This window comes from Apium graveolens, chromosome 4, assembly GCF_009905375.1.
Source record: "Apium graveolens cultivar Ventura chromosome 4, ASM990537v1, whole genome shotgun sequence".
In the NCBI taxonomy this organism is placed as follows: domain Eukaryota; kingdom Viridiplantae; phylum Streptophyta; class Magnoliopsida; order Apiales; family Apiaceae; genus Apium; species Apium graveolens.
The window spans coordinates 310,693,795-310,708,673 of NC_133650.1; the positions used below are offsets into that span (position 1 = coordinate 310,693,795).

The 14,879-nt window shown below is 31.4% G+C and overlaps 1 pseudogene; it reads left to right on the forward strand.

Annotated features, from left to right (window-relative positions):
* The window catches only part of LOC141720134 (subtilisin-like protease SBT3), a 122,054-nt pseudogene that overhangs the window by 51,281 nt on the left and 55,894 nt on the right, over positions 1 to 14,879 (forward strand).

Here is a 14,879-nt window from a genome sequence, read left to right on the forward strand (position 1 = left end):
CTTTGGCAACTGACAAGCAAGGATACGGGTGCAGAAGTGTTGGGGTGCGTGGACACAAAAATCTAATAAATAAATATAATAATATGGGAATTCGGGGTGCGGGGGGACACGACATATAGAAATATAGATTTTCTCTAAATTTCATATTACAGCTATTCAATCTTGTTAAAAAAACCACAAACTATAAGCAAATTTAATCAAATGCATAATTTATTGATCTAAAACACAAAATATAGGTAAAATCTTGTAATTTATGCAAAAATGAACACTAGCATAATACGTTTGTATTTATTAACAAAACTGATACTTAATTTTAGGAAAGTAGGTAGTTAACAGAAATTTTGTCTACAAATTGTGGGGAAAGAATCAAAATTAGGATTAGGAAGAATTCCCTATCCGATGAGGGGATGTGCATGTCAAAGTATCCGACACAAGGATTAGGGGATTCACAACAAGTATAATCATTTCAAAAGACAAGAAAGAATAAGGATCATTAATCACGAAATATTGATTAGATACTATATAACTGGGGGCTCCGGACTTGAGAATATCGAATATAACAATATAACCTTGACAGTGCCATTTTGGTTTAGTAGTCCACCTCAGTATTAAGATCTGAGGAAGAAACTCAAATCAAAACAGGGAACTTTTATTGTTAATATTAACCAAAATTAGAAGTTAATAAAAAGAATTCACGACATGATATCAACTTAAGCAAGCTATTAAAACAAATACATTTAGTTTGATCAATGCAAAGCATTTGGTAGACCCAAGTCATTGTGCATACCGATAGGAGTAAGAAAACTGTACTGATTGACTGCCAAATGTGGAGGGCCAAATCTTGATTTCTTCCCTGTTTCTGTATTGATAAATCACATGTTAGAAATGAAATATACTATATCAGCCATAGACATTAGAAAATAGAGTGTAAATAATTTGACTCTGCAGTCCAGTCTGCACTTTAAACTTCTAATTAACAAACAAACTTAAATGATACTAAACAGTCATTCAGGCAAGTCAAGATCATCATTTCTGCACATACTTATTGTTCTGAATAAAATGTAAAACTACAAGATATCGAAAGAATCCAGAGATACTCTCATAAATCAGACTGATTACAAATAAATATCGATCTATGTTGTTTATGAACCACATAAAGAATGAAATCAAACGAATGATTAACATGAACAACCTTCTGTATATCTGGTTTACATAATCCCTTGTCGATTAAACCAAACTTTATGAAAATGAAATGACAAGCACAGACATCATAAAATCATACAAGGCCACAACTTAACTTGTATTTCAACATATGAATGCATAATTAAACTCTTTAAAAACTCAGATCTATTGACAATTACTTCTAATCAAGACACACAAATATAAAATATAACTCAAATCATAATTAATCATCAATCATTTCTAACCAGCCATGTTAAACAAGCTTAAACACAAAAAATGCATCCAATCATGTATAAAAAACATCATTTATGAATTTACAATTACAGATCAATTTATTTCCACCTAACAACATACACAAACAAACAAAAATGTACATAAAGCAAACAAAAATCTTCATAAATGAAGAAAAATGATGGACCTTAATCTGAGTAAGAGATGAAATGGCCTTTTCGCGATGCTCAGGTTCTCGAAGCAACACAACCAAGTCCTCTACACTAGCAGAAGGCCAATCAATAGCTTTGCTAGCACCATCACAGGGACCATTGGTGCACCACCATTCGACATAACAGTGTTGTCAGCTTGTATCGGATCAGGATAAAGAGAGTCAGGGAGATTCAACATTGTTTCAGACAAAAACCCTAGATATGAACTGAACAAGATGGCTGCTGTTGTTATGTTGTGTAGGAAAAGAACACTGAACTAAAGATGCGGCAATATATTGGAGGCTGTAGGAATGAATATTTTTTCGGTATTTATAAGATTTTTCATTTTGCTAGAGTCACTGCTGTGTATCTAGGATTGGGTGCTGGACGTATCCTTTTTGCAGTTTTTTGGAAACTGAGGAATTGTTTTATTACACGTGGTCATACGAAAAACAATTTCCAGTGGACGTTAGCGGTTCATGGTATTGGGCCTGAACCCACACTTTACATACCTCATCATTATCTTTTACTTGTAAGTTTGTGATTAAATATTTATAAGATTTTTCATGTTTTGCATCAAATAATTTGGGGTAGTTTGAAAAAAGAAATTGTTATGTTATATAAATAAGGTTTGTACAAAAATTTTAAAATCTAGAAGCAATCTTATACTGTATAAATTTATACCAATTGTTGTTTGTACCAGCATGGTAATTAATAAACAATAATTGAAAAATATGATTTTTTACATAACTTATATTAGTTAAATCGTAAATGATGGCAATTATGTAATTTCAACAAACATATATTTCAAGATAGGTAATGATATTTGATCGTATTCGTGACATAAATAAACTCGAGTATTTTGCACTTAATTTAACGTTAAAATCAAATTTATTCCAACCAACTTCTAACAATCAATTAATAACTTTGGAACCTAAATGATATGTTGTTTTAAAAATTTGTAGATTTTAACGAGAATTTCTAATTCAAGATCTCCAAGTAATACTAATATATGTCAAAAATTTAAAAATTGTAGTAATTATTATTTATTAAAACAAAGTATTTAATAAATTATAATGTTCTTAATCACCTATGGAAGTAAAGTCGTTAATGATAATAATTACTTTAATTTAACTGTCATATTTTTCAAAATACATAAAAGTGCAATTTCACTGACATTTTGATTGTATTTCATGACATAAATGAAATCTATTATTTTGCCTTAAATTTATGTAAAAGATAAATTTATTCCAGTTAATTTTAACTACCAATAGTTACAATAATTTTGGAAACAACTGTAGAATATTTAGGTTTAACGGTTATAAATTTTGAACCATGTTTCATAAATTCGCAGATTCGAACCAGAGTTTCCAATCAAAATTTGACGAGTCCAACACATTATGTGAGGATTCTATTCAAATATTTCAAAAATCAATTGGTGTAGTACTTTGTAAAGGATTAATGGTGGATTGATGGGTCTAATCGAGAATTTTAGAATATTAGTTTTTTTCATTAATTTACAATTTTTTAAACCTTCGTACTCAAACCCGATGTAAATATTTGGGTAGGACGGGGGTACTCGTCAACGTTATTTTCAATTTTTGTTTGCTTTTGAAATACACTTTTTCGAATTTGTTTCCTAATATAGATCTAGTGATGGATAGTAAAACCCTGATTAGAAAACCCATGTGGTCAGAAGGCCTAAAATTATCGAGAACTCAACACCCCAGTCTCACCAAAATTTTTAACCGCTACCAACTCGTTTTAAAATCTTGGATTATAATATTTTAAAGCAAACTGTTAAAGTCAAATATATTGATATAAAATGGATCGACATATTTAATTTGGATTTCAATTTAAAAATCTTTGACTCGTGAGTTATTCAATAATAAATTCTTTTTATTTTAGTAATTGGCAGTTCATAACCTACTTTTATTTTCATTTTTTGTGATTTGAGTCTACATTATTTTCTCTGTCAACTTGCACCCCATATAATTAATTTCTCTTCTATTTGCACCTCGTTAATGACTTTTCATCCAAGATGACCGTTAACTTTAATGGAAGTAGGGACATTTCAGTAAATTACTAATGAAAAACAGAAGAAAATAGAGTAAATGACACTTTATAACTCATTTCCTTAAGCGATTTTTTAATTGGGGTCTATATTATGTTTCGTTGCAAGTTGCACCTTTAACTTTGAATTTCGTTCTGTTTTACATCCCCTGAACCGTTTTTAACTTTTATATCAGAGGTAAAATTGAAAATTTCTGGTCTCCTCATAACCTTGCAATATATATACATTTGCGTAGGTATAGAAGCACACATCGTTTATATATATAATAATTGGAATTTGGAGAAACGATTTGTAAGATATGAATTTTTGAAAATTGAAAACATATAAAACAAGAAGAGAGAGAGAGGAGGGAGTAATATGGAGGAGAAAGAAATGAAAAAAACGGATAAGTAAGGAAGGGGTAGGGCGCGGGTGGGGTCTGGGGTGGTGACACGTTTTATTGTTCTTTATTTATAAACTAAAATCAATACAACATTTAAACAATTAGCCAAAAATTAATAATTAGCGGGAATGATATTTAACCAAATAAATATAAATTTTATACCAAAATTCCTTAAAATTATGATTATTCCCAAAATGTAAATATATAAAATATTTGGAAGTCCCACGATTTTATAAAAATAAAAATCTGATTTTTGTGGGGTTTTACGTCCTGATAGGGGGCCGGTCCGATAATTTTTATAAAACCAAAATATTTTCTAAATTAATAGTAAACCCTGAAAACACATATAATATATGCAAACGCTCGCAAAATAAGATCAAACAAGTATTTCAATAAAAACGCACTTTAACACGCGTCCAGATTACGGGTAATTTCATACAAATGCATTTTAAACACGTAATGAGTATCCGAAAAATACACTGGTCCTTACAGGACCACATACAAATCCACCGCAAGTTAAATCATGACCAAACACATTTTAAATAATATTAACCATATTATTATTCATTTAACACGTAACAAAATAGATATAAAATATTAATTTAAATACTTTTAAACATCACCGTATGCCCGGGTGAACACGGTTAAAATACCAAATAATATTTCAGACACAAATAAAATATTGAGGTGAGTAAAATATACACTCGATCCCCAAGACTGAAAAATACACTTAGCTTTATCGATATCGATAAAATAATCGGCATTCAGGTAAAATTTTTAAATTTAAAAGTAATTAAATACTTTCACAATAATAACAGGATTTGGGACCAACTACCAATTAGCACATTACCATTTAATGAGACGAATACGTCAAACATAGATAAAATATAGATAATTTTATTTTTCTAAATCAAGAAAAATCACATAAGCATATTCAAGGAAAAATAATATTCATTGCTGAAAATCCAGGATATCACAATCTACCCTCTTTATAAGGATTACGTCCTCGGAAGCAACAGAAGAGAACATTAGGGATCTTCTTATCAAGTTTCCAATATTACATAAGCAACATTTCTGAAAATCTCATATAAAAACTTGGATTCCTTGTATAACATAATTATCACGGGAGCTTCACTTCTGACCATTATTCCATCCACATACCATTAACCACTTTCTCAATAAAAAAATCTTTATTAACAGCGAGAAAGAAAAGAGAGATATAGATAGTAATAAATAGTAATAGAGAAACAAAGAAAGAGAAAGAGAGAGGGAAAGAAAATGGTTGACTTCTTTATACGTTACTGATATTATAACTGCATTGCAATTTACAGTTGCTCGGGATACTCTATCATATAACCTTACTTTTAACTTGACCAGGATAACTCATCTCAACTTGATTAACATACCTACGAATATTTGAGAAAATAAAATCATGAAATTCAAGAAAGGATAGAATTTTATATCATAACATGTGTACCATGATTGTGGTTACCAAAATCTGAATTTTTGAATAAGTATTCTTGAAAGGAAATAATAACTGAGAGGTCAATATGATCCAATTAACCTGATGTTGTGTGTCTCAGTTCTGACATTTACAATAAAAGGTGATCAGTCTTTATTGTAAAACACAACACACTAATGATGGCGTCCCGTCTAACTTCTATCACACAGACAGAGAGTTCTGGGATCCCTTATAAATAAGGTTGTTCATCTCAGTCAGAGTAAAAGAATATGAAAGAAATTAAAAATCAAATAAATAATCAATGGTTATAAATTCCTTGTTAAGGCAATCCTCGGATCAAAACCGAAAAGATTTAAAAAAATGATATTTCTGGAGGAAATTAAATCCAGAAAACAAAATTCTAGCACAAAATGGTCAAGTGGTGTCATGTCACCAATAAAACTACCTACCATATAAGAAAAGTGGAAGTCCAATATCACAACTTGACGGAGCTATCAAATCCTGAAAGTAGGCATCATGATAGCCTCTGACATATTTAAAGTCAAACATGTTTGAAAACGAGTGTTAGGGATAATATTCTCCAATTGCTACCTCTCTTTGAGAGATGTCAAAAGAAGTTATAGGAAGAGAAGGTATTTCCAAGGTCTTAATACTTATCTCCTTTTTAAATTCTACGGTCGACTCGTCATCCGATTCTAGACACTTCTTCATGTTTAAAGAATATCGATAATCTTCATTGTCGTCGAATCGTAGTAGCCTTGGTAGATTCCACAATAGACGTTTTGTGATTCGCAAAAAATCTAAACAAGAATTACAGAAGGGGGATTGAATGTAATTTTGGCTCTTTTTTCAATTTTAAGAACATTTATACTATAAATATATAACTGTGTTTGATTTAGCAGTGGTGCGGAATGAAAGTAGTAATTAAATCAAAATACAAAGTAATCAAATACAAGTACTTCAAAACTTTCTGGTGGATTGAACTTTTCCACTAGAGATATCTATTAATAAGAGAACTCTGTGTTACAATGTTGTACATAATTTCTTACAAATAGAACACTCAAGAACAAAGAAATTCTTTACAGATTTTGCTTTATGCATTTCTCTGTTTTTTGCTTGCTTGAATTCTTAAAATCTTAGAGTTCTACTTTATGAATTTCTCTGGTTTATATATCACCGGGTTATATGAAAAAAAAGATAAACAAATAAGACAAAATGTTTCTAGTCTAATTTCATGCTCCTTCATTTCTCTATCCAGCATCTTTGAATATCTTCAGTTTAGCATGGAAATGAAAATGCTTCTTTGTTCTCTATACCCTGCAAATAGGCTGTCACATTTCATTTGCATACAATCAACGCATGTGACTCTCAAGTCACTATCAACTGCTCTTTTGAATTTGAACATCCGTTGAAGCTTCATTAGATCATCCGTTGAAACTGTGATTGATCATCCGTTGAAACTGTGGCTGATCATCCGTTGAAACTGTGGCTGATCATCCATTGAAGCTTTAGTTGATCATCCGTTGAAGCTTTGTGAATCATCCATTAAGACTGTTTTCTTGGCAGTTAACTCCATTTCATTTATACAAGATTACAAGACATCTAATATTTACAATTAACCAACATATCTTGCATATCAAACTAGTAAGGCATTATAATATGCAGGAATGTGCTACTAAACTTATTATTACATAAGCTACTCTTTCAACGGATGTTGAAATGATCATCCGTTGAAAGCTACAAAATCACTTAAATAAAATCTACTAAGTGTTTTGTTCAAGTTATCATCAAGTACACAACATATTCCTAACAATCTCCCCCAATTTATGTCTACTGGAATTGTAGCCATAAATTAAGAGAAATTTGATGATAACAAAATACTCTATGAATACAGATTGAAATAAAGTAGATAAAATTTACAAGTGCTCCAATTAATTGAAAATTCTTACAGAGGAAGAACTGTAGAGTATCTTACAGATCATTTTCAAGGTGCTCCTCTAGACTAAGAAAATTTAGATTACTTCCTTGATTGTCTTGACTTCCTTCCCAGCTTCACATTACTTTCCTCAATTTGATATTGGAGTTGCTTGTAGAACTCAAGTTCATCTCCAATTGTCTGATGCAGCTTATTTTGCATCTCCATGAGAGTTTCATTGCTCGAAATTTTTAGCTCATCATCCAATCTGAAGAATCTTCTGATGCATTTTTCATCCTTGAACTCCACTATCCATTATGGCCTCAAATGCACCCTATCTCGAGTAAAATGAATTGTCAATACTCTTGGGAGTGTATTTGGTCCTCTCCAGCTATTCCTTATCTTCTCAATCTTGTTAAGTACCATTTCTTGGCAACTATGTTGAATCCAAAGTTTTCTTGATTGAGGAGAAGATAGTCACCAAGGTGGAATAGCCTTCATTGATAATTCTGTGAAGGGGCCATGTCATCTCTTTTCCACCCTTGTACCTGAAGACTAATCTTTCTGGAAGATGTCTGTAGGCATCAATAGCTCTAACTTCATCTATTTCTTCCAGATAAATATTTATGTATGAGAATTCTTTGATATCACATATGAAGAGTTGATCTCCCTTGTTGATAATTGGCTTGGGTTTGGCCACTGACTTGGATTTAAGTTTGACAGGCTTGACCATCTTGACTGCTCTTTTCTTTGTCTTTATTGGCTTGACATAGATTGGAATTTTTAGATCAGGAAGAGACAGGCTATCCCAATCTATAGGTTCATCTTTGGGAATTACAGGTTAACTCCATTTCATTTATACAAGATTACAAGACATCTAATATTTACAATTAACCAACCTATCTTGCATATCAAACTAGTAAGGGATTATAATATGCAGGAATGTGCTACTAAACTTATTATTACATAAGCTACTCTTTCAACGGATGTTGAAATGATCATCCGTTGAAAGCTACAAAATCACTTAAATAAAATCTACTAAGTATTTTGTTCAAGTTATCATCAAGTACACAACATATTCCTAACAATCTCCCCCAATTTATGTCTACTGGAATTGTAACCATAAATTAAGAGAAATTTGATGATAACAAAATATTCTATGAATACAGATTGAAATAAAGTAGATAAAATTTACAAGTGCTACAATTAATTGAAAATTCTTACAGAAGAAGAATTGTAGAGTATCTTACAGATCATTTTCAAGGTGCTCCTCTAGACTAAGAAAATTTAGACTACTTCCTTGATTGTCTTGACTTCTTTCCCAGCTTCACATTATTTTCCTCAATTTGATATTGGAGTTTCTTATAGAACTCAAGTTCATCTCCAATAGTCTGATCCAGCTTATTCTGCATCTCCATGAGAGTTTCATTCTTGAAATCTTTAGTTGATCTTCCAATCTGAAGAATCTTCTGATGTATTTTTCATCCTTGAACTCCATTATCCATTATGGCCTCAAATGCACCCTATCTCCAGTAAAAGGAATTGTCAATACTCTTGGGAGTGTATTTGGTCCTCTCCAGCTATTCCTTATCTTCTCAATCTTGTTAAGTACCATTTCTTGGCAACTATGTTGAATCCAAAGTTTTCTTGATTGAGGAGAAGATAGTCACCAAGGTGGAATAACCTTCATTGAGAATTCTATGAAGGGGCCATGTCATCTCTCTTCCACCCTTGTACCTGAAGACTAATCTTTCTGGAAGATGTCTGTAGGCATCAATAGCTCTAACTTCATCTATTTCTTCCAGATAAATATTTATGTATGATAATTCTTTGATATCACGTATGAAGAGTTGATCCACTACACCATAAATGGCCTACAGCAACACCAAGAAAATGTTACAACAGGCCCAAAAAAGTGTTACCACATCCAGAAAAAGGTCTAAGGTAACATAAAAATTAAGTTGCTTTTTTTCGAGTTACCTTTGGCCCCTAAGGTAACATTACTTTTGCCCTGGTGTAACATTCACTTTTGTGTTACAATAGCCGTCAAAGGTAACATTAATCTATGTCTATAGTATCACAATATGTATGTTACCTTTGAACTCAGAATTTTCAAAAAAAATGGGGCCCACCAGTGGGGTCCACAGTGGTGACGTGTCATGTAGGTTCCGCAGTGGTGACGTGGCATGTGGGTCCCACAGTGCTAGCATCAAATTTGTACCTGGGGTAACACTTTGAACAACCTACTCTAACACTTTATGAAGCTACTGTAACAATTTACCAGGAAGAAAAATGAAAAACTAATATTATAAAGTGTAAAATCGACTGCAAAATTTGAAAATATATTACATTAATCTAATACATTCCAAATTTCATAATCTCAACTACATTCATAACCAGTTTACCATCTACTTAAATCACAATAAATTTAACCAATACAACCAACTAATCTACATCCCAAAACTTAATCCACTTCCTGCTAGTAGCTGCCGAGAACTTGACACGTATGCATTCATCAACAAATATATAATTGTTACGGCTGAAATGAGAAAGAAACAAAGGTTAGGTCATACAATACCCTATATATATACCCCATGCAAAAGTATTGTACTTCTATATTCTATAACAACTACTATTTTACATACCCGATGCATATATACATACAACAATGCCTGCAAACTCAATGATGCCAATGTATCTCTCCATCTAGCTAGCATTTTTTACTGCATCAACATGAACAACAACAGTATTATCTAAAAGAATGATAAGAATCAAGTACTAAAAAATAATTAAGTATGGTTCTTTACTACTTTAAGAGTTAAACATACTATGCATAATACTAACAAACCCGTGTGGAGATCAAGTAATGACCACCAGTTCTAAGATAGGATCGAGCATTCATAGCAATATAATTCACAGTTGATGCAGGGGGACCTATCAACACTAGTGCTTTTGTTGCAGAATACACAGTTGATATGCTACCTTCTAGAACATGAAATTTGACTAGCATATTGCAAGTATTAATACAGAGGGTATGCTACCTTCTAGAACATGAGATTGAAGAGAGTTAATTGCTTAAGAAAATATGGAACATCATTTGTTTAGCATGGACATCCTGGTAGGCTTAGATAATCATGTAAAATTAAGCCTGGAAGAAAAGTAAAACTATTTTTTCTTATAGCTTGGAATTATTAATGTGTAGCAATCATGTCTGCAACCAACTAATATAAACTACACTTAGATTAGAATTAATAAATGAAGTGATCAAATTGATCCATAATCATTGGTTTACCCATGTTAGTCAGCCGTCAAACTCCTATTTAGAATTTACATTTAATGATAAGCAGGTAGGCTAATCATATAGATGCAAAAGAGGAAATTAAAAAAACTGAAAATTACCAGCATCAAATATGAGCCCTGGATCTAAAGGAGCTCTAAGATTTACATGGCTACTTCCATAATCAAAAGGTGTAGCTGGGACAAGCGACACAGTCTCAGATCCAGAATATTGTTGGGCTTGAAGAGGCGTCCCTGCTCTGTCAAGTGTAATTAATGTCGTCATTAATGCTGATTTTAACTAAACAAAATAGTTCAGGTTCTTTACTAAAAATTAGAAAAAAAAGATAAACTTAATAAAATAGTAACACTAGAAACTCTTCACATTCTCTTCAACTTCAGACACAAGTGTTTGGTCAACTTTTTGTTAAGTGTCCTCCTTCACCGGCATGTCCTAACTGTCCTCCTTTCTTTGACTGCAGTCCCTTGTTGTCCATCTGTGCAGTTTTGGGTGGCTTAGCACATGCCTTTAGGACTGCGTTATTCTACAGGAAGACAGACATTTAGAAAGATTTTTTTAATTATGACATTAATGTGGTCAAAAGTAATGACAATATGTTTCACAATTTAGTCAACAACCTATTTAATCAATGCAACATCAATTTGTAATAGACCAAATAATTTCGAGAACATATAAAGATATTAATATACAATATCATAGGAACCATTGCAGTACGAAGGCCATAAAAACAAGTTTGTACCGAATAAAAGTGTATGAAGAGCATCTTTTTTGTACTTATTGGGAAGCTCAGAGAGCTTTCCTAGCCATAGATTATTCCAAGAAAAAAACAACAGCAATTACACATGGACCAAGTAAGATTTGGTTCAACAAAACCTGCAAGAACAGAACATATTATTATTAATACTTCAGATATAATTCTGCTAATACAAGATATCTACTTATTTTAACAAGTTGAATGCAGAATCCCAGGGGATGTGTGTACCTTTATCACTATGTCTTGGACTGTTTGCTTTGGCATGCACCGTTCAAAAAACTGGTACCAAGCAAAAGAACCAGGGCATACAAAAGAAAACCATATGAAGCCATTCAGAGGGATCAAAGCCAGTTATGGTCTAAAATGAGAGTTTGAATATCATCCTATAAAGATAAATTTAGTAAAATTAAGCCATAGGTAATCTCGAGATTCAGAAGGTAAAGAGAATAACAAAACGTGAACTCAAAGCATGTTCATCATGTAAAATTACTGATCCAAGTGGTAATTATAACTTATCATATATAACAGCTCCAGTGCTCCACAAACTGATTTATTGTGCTTAGATATATGAAAACAGCAGGTAGAAACATGATTGCTGACCCTTAATATGTACCTGGTCCCATGCAAAAGATTATTTTATTAATCAACATGCTTCAACTAATATATCCCAACAATAATTATTGTAATACTAATTCTAAACACTTGCCGATAAGACAAATACTTCCAAGTATATCTTTTCACAGAGTTAATAGTACAATAATTATTACTTATCATAACCTTGCACATATATGTATAATCAACTAACTACAAACACTAGTTTATGAATTATGATTTTGTCTTTTGGACTACAGACCTTGAGAATAACCCACTTTTATGTATTCGATCAAAATGCAAAGCACCATCAAACTACTAATAAACGTGATAAGAAGATCAAAAATTATATAAAGGAATGGAATAATTATCATTTAGTCACAATTCTAACAAGGTATCTCTAACTTTAGCATCTAATACTAGGGATCAGATGTTTGGTTCTTTCCATTCCGATACAGAAATACTGTAATCAGCAACCATTTCTTTAAAAATCATACATTGTCCATGAAATAGCTTATGTTCTGAAGTACCTTAACAGAAGCGAATTTCAACTTACAAGTAATTCTTATATAATTAAAACACCTTCGTACTGCTCATGCCTAAAAAAATGGCAGCAACAACATTGAATCATTTACTGGACCCATGGAAGCCTATAGTTTCATTTGCCATTGGAATACGGTGATGTATCGTCCACCTGCAGGTCATTTCTGACTAATATTCTACCTGACTCCTTGCAAATTTAAACAATACAAACACAATTATCCCAGAGAAAATGTTGCACTAGAGGGACTTCTCATTCTATATATATTCTAAAGTCATTACATATTAGGCTTCAACGACAAGAAAATCATTTCCTGGCATTTGGTTTAAAATATCCTAGATAAGTGCACTACCGGGTACATCAATTGCTTCACGGAGAAATTGATGCACTTGAGGGTACAATAATTGGTACAGTTTAATAAACAGAGTTATATTCACAGAGTTAATAGTACAATAATTATTACTTATCATAGATGGCTAAAATAGTCCAAACAGTTCCTACATAATTGTATTATTACTTGGTCCAAAAATCTATTAAAAGCTCCATAATTACAAGTTTATCCAAGTTAACCATTGTTTAATCACTACTGTGCCTGAGAGAAGAAGTTTTCATCATAAAATTACAAACACATACACAAATTCAAAGAGAGAGGGATAGAGAGAGTACATACAAATATATTAGAGGGAGGAGTACCTGTAGAAGCGCAAGATAAGCCCAATCTCATAAATTATTAGACACAAAGCAAACCAGACTAACCCTATAACAAAGAGATAAAATCAATTAATTTGACAATTTAACAAAAAAAATAAAACACGAAAACCCCCAATTTAAATAAAAACCCTAATTTTTTTAAGCTTGAATATGTACAAGCAGCCCTAAATCCATAGATCTGTGAATGTTAAGCTTTTTCTTGAATAAATCGACTTTATTATAACCTTAAACGGGAGAAAATGTAGAGAATGATACGAAGGTTAACGGAAGAGAACGAATTGAGAGAGATAAAGACTGACAGAGTGAGCCTTTTGATATAGTATTTTGGCTTGTTCAAAATTTTTAAAGTACCGCCTGTGAAAATAAATTGCCGCTTGTCCAATATTTAGCCCAAATCTTAGCGGGTTTGTCCAATTCACCTTCTATTTTGTATTTTATTTTTTAAAAAAAACATTATCATTACAAATTGTAACCAAATTATTTGAAAATAATATCATTCACTAAATTTTATAAATTTAAGCAACAAATTAAATTTATCAAAATTAATAAATTTTAAAAATTAAATAATAGGATTATCTGTATTTTTTTAAAGAATAATTTTATAAATTAAAAATATTCTATTAATTTAATATTTTAACCAAAAATATGTTTATTAACTTATTACTAAATTTATATTTGAAAACTATTACTTAAATATATTGCAAAGTTAATTAATTTGAATTTAGATATTATACATATATTTTATTATTTTGTAAAATGATATTATTTTATATGTTAATACCCTATGGTAACACAATTTCACTAACATTTTTGATCTATAGTAACATGTTGGAAAGGCTACGGTAACATCAAATATGTATTGTTGGAGTAGACAAAGATGAGCATAGCTAATGTAACATTAAGTTGTAACACTCATGATCAAACTATTGCGATAGGTCATCTATGGTGTAGTGATCTCTCTTGTTGACAATTGGCTTGGGTTTGGCCACTGACTTGGATTGAAGTTTGACAGGCTTGACCATCTTGACTGCTCTTTTCTTTGTCTTTCTTCGCTTGACACTACAAGAAAAAAGTCTATAGACATCGCTTTTTGACCGATGTCTATGCTGTTTCCCAACCGATGTTGATGTCAGTGATGTCTATTCTAGACATCGGTGAATACCCGATGTCCATACTCGATTAGACATCGATTTTAGTTAAAAAAATAGATGTCTATGTGTTGATTATTTACATAAAATGCTATAAATAAATTATTTAATAACAAAATTACACCTAATTAAACATGTTAAACATATCATGAGCTATGTTTTTTGTCACAAAAACATCGATTTTAGTGAAAAATACTGATGTCTATGTGATGATTTTTTACAAAAAATGCTATAACAAAATTATTTAATAAGTAAATTACACCTATTAAAACATATTAAACATATATTGAGCTATGTTTTTTGTCACAAAAACATTTATAATTTTGACAGAGGTGATGTAAAATGACATATTAAACATCTCTTTCTTTAATGAAAGGTGATGTCTAATTTAGTGTATAG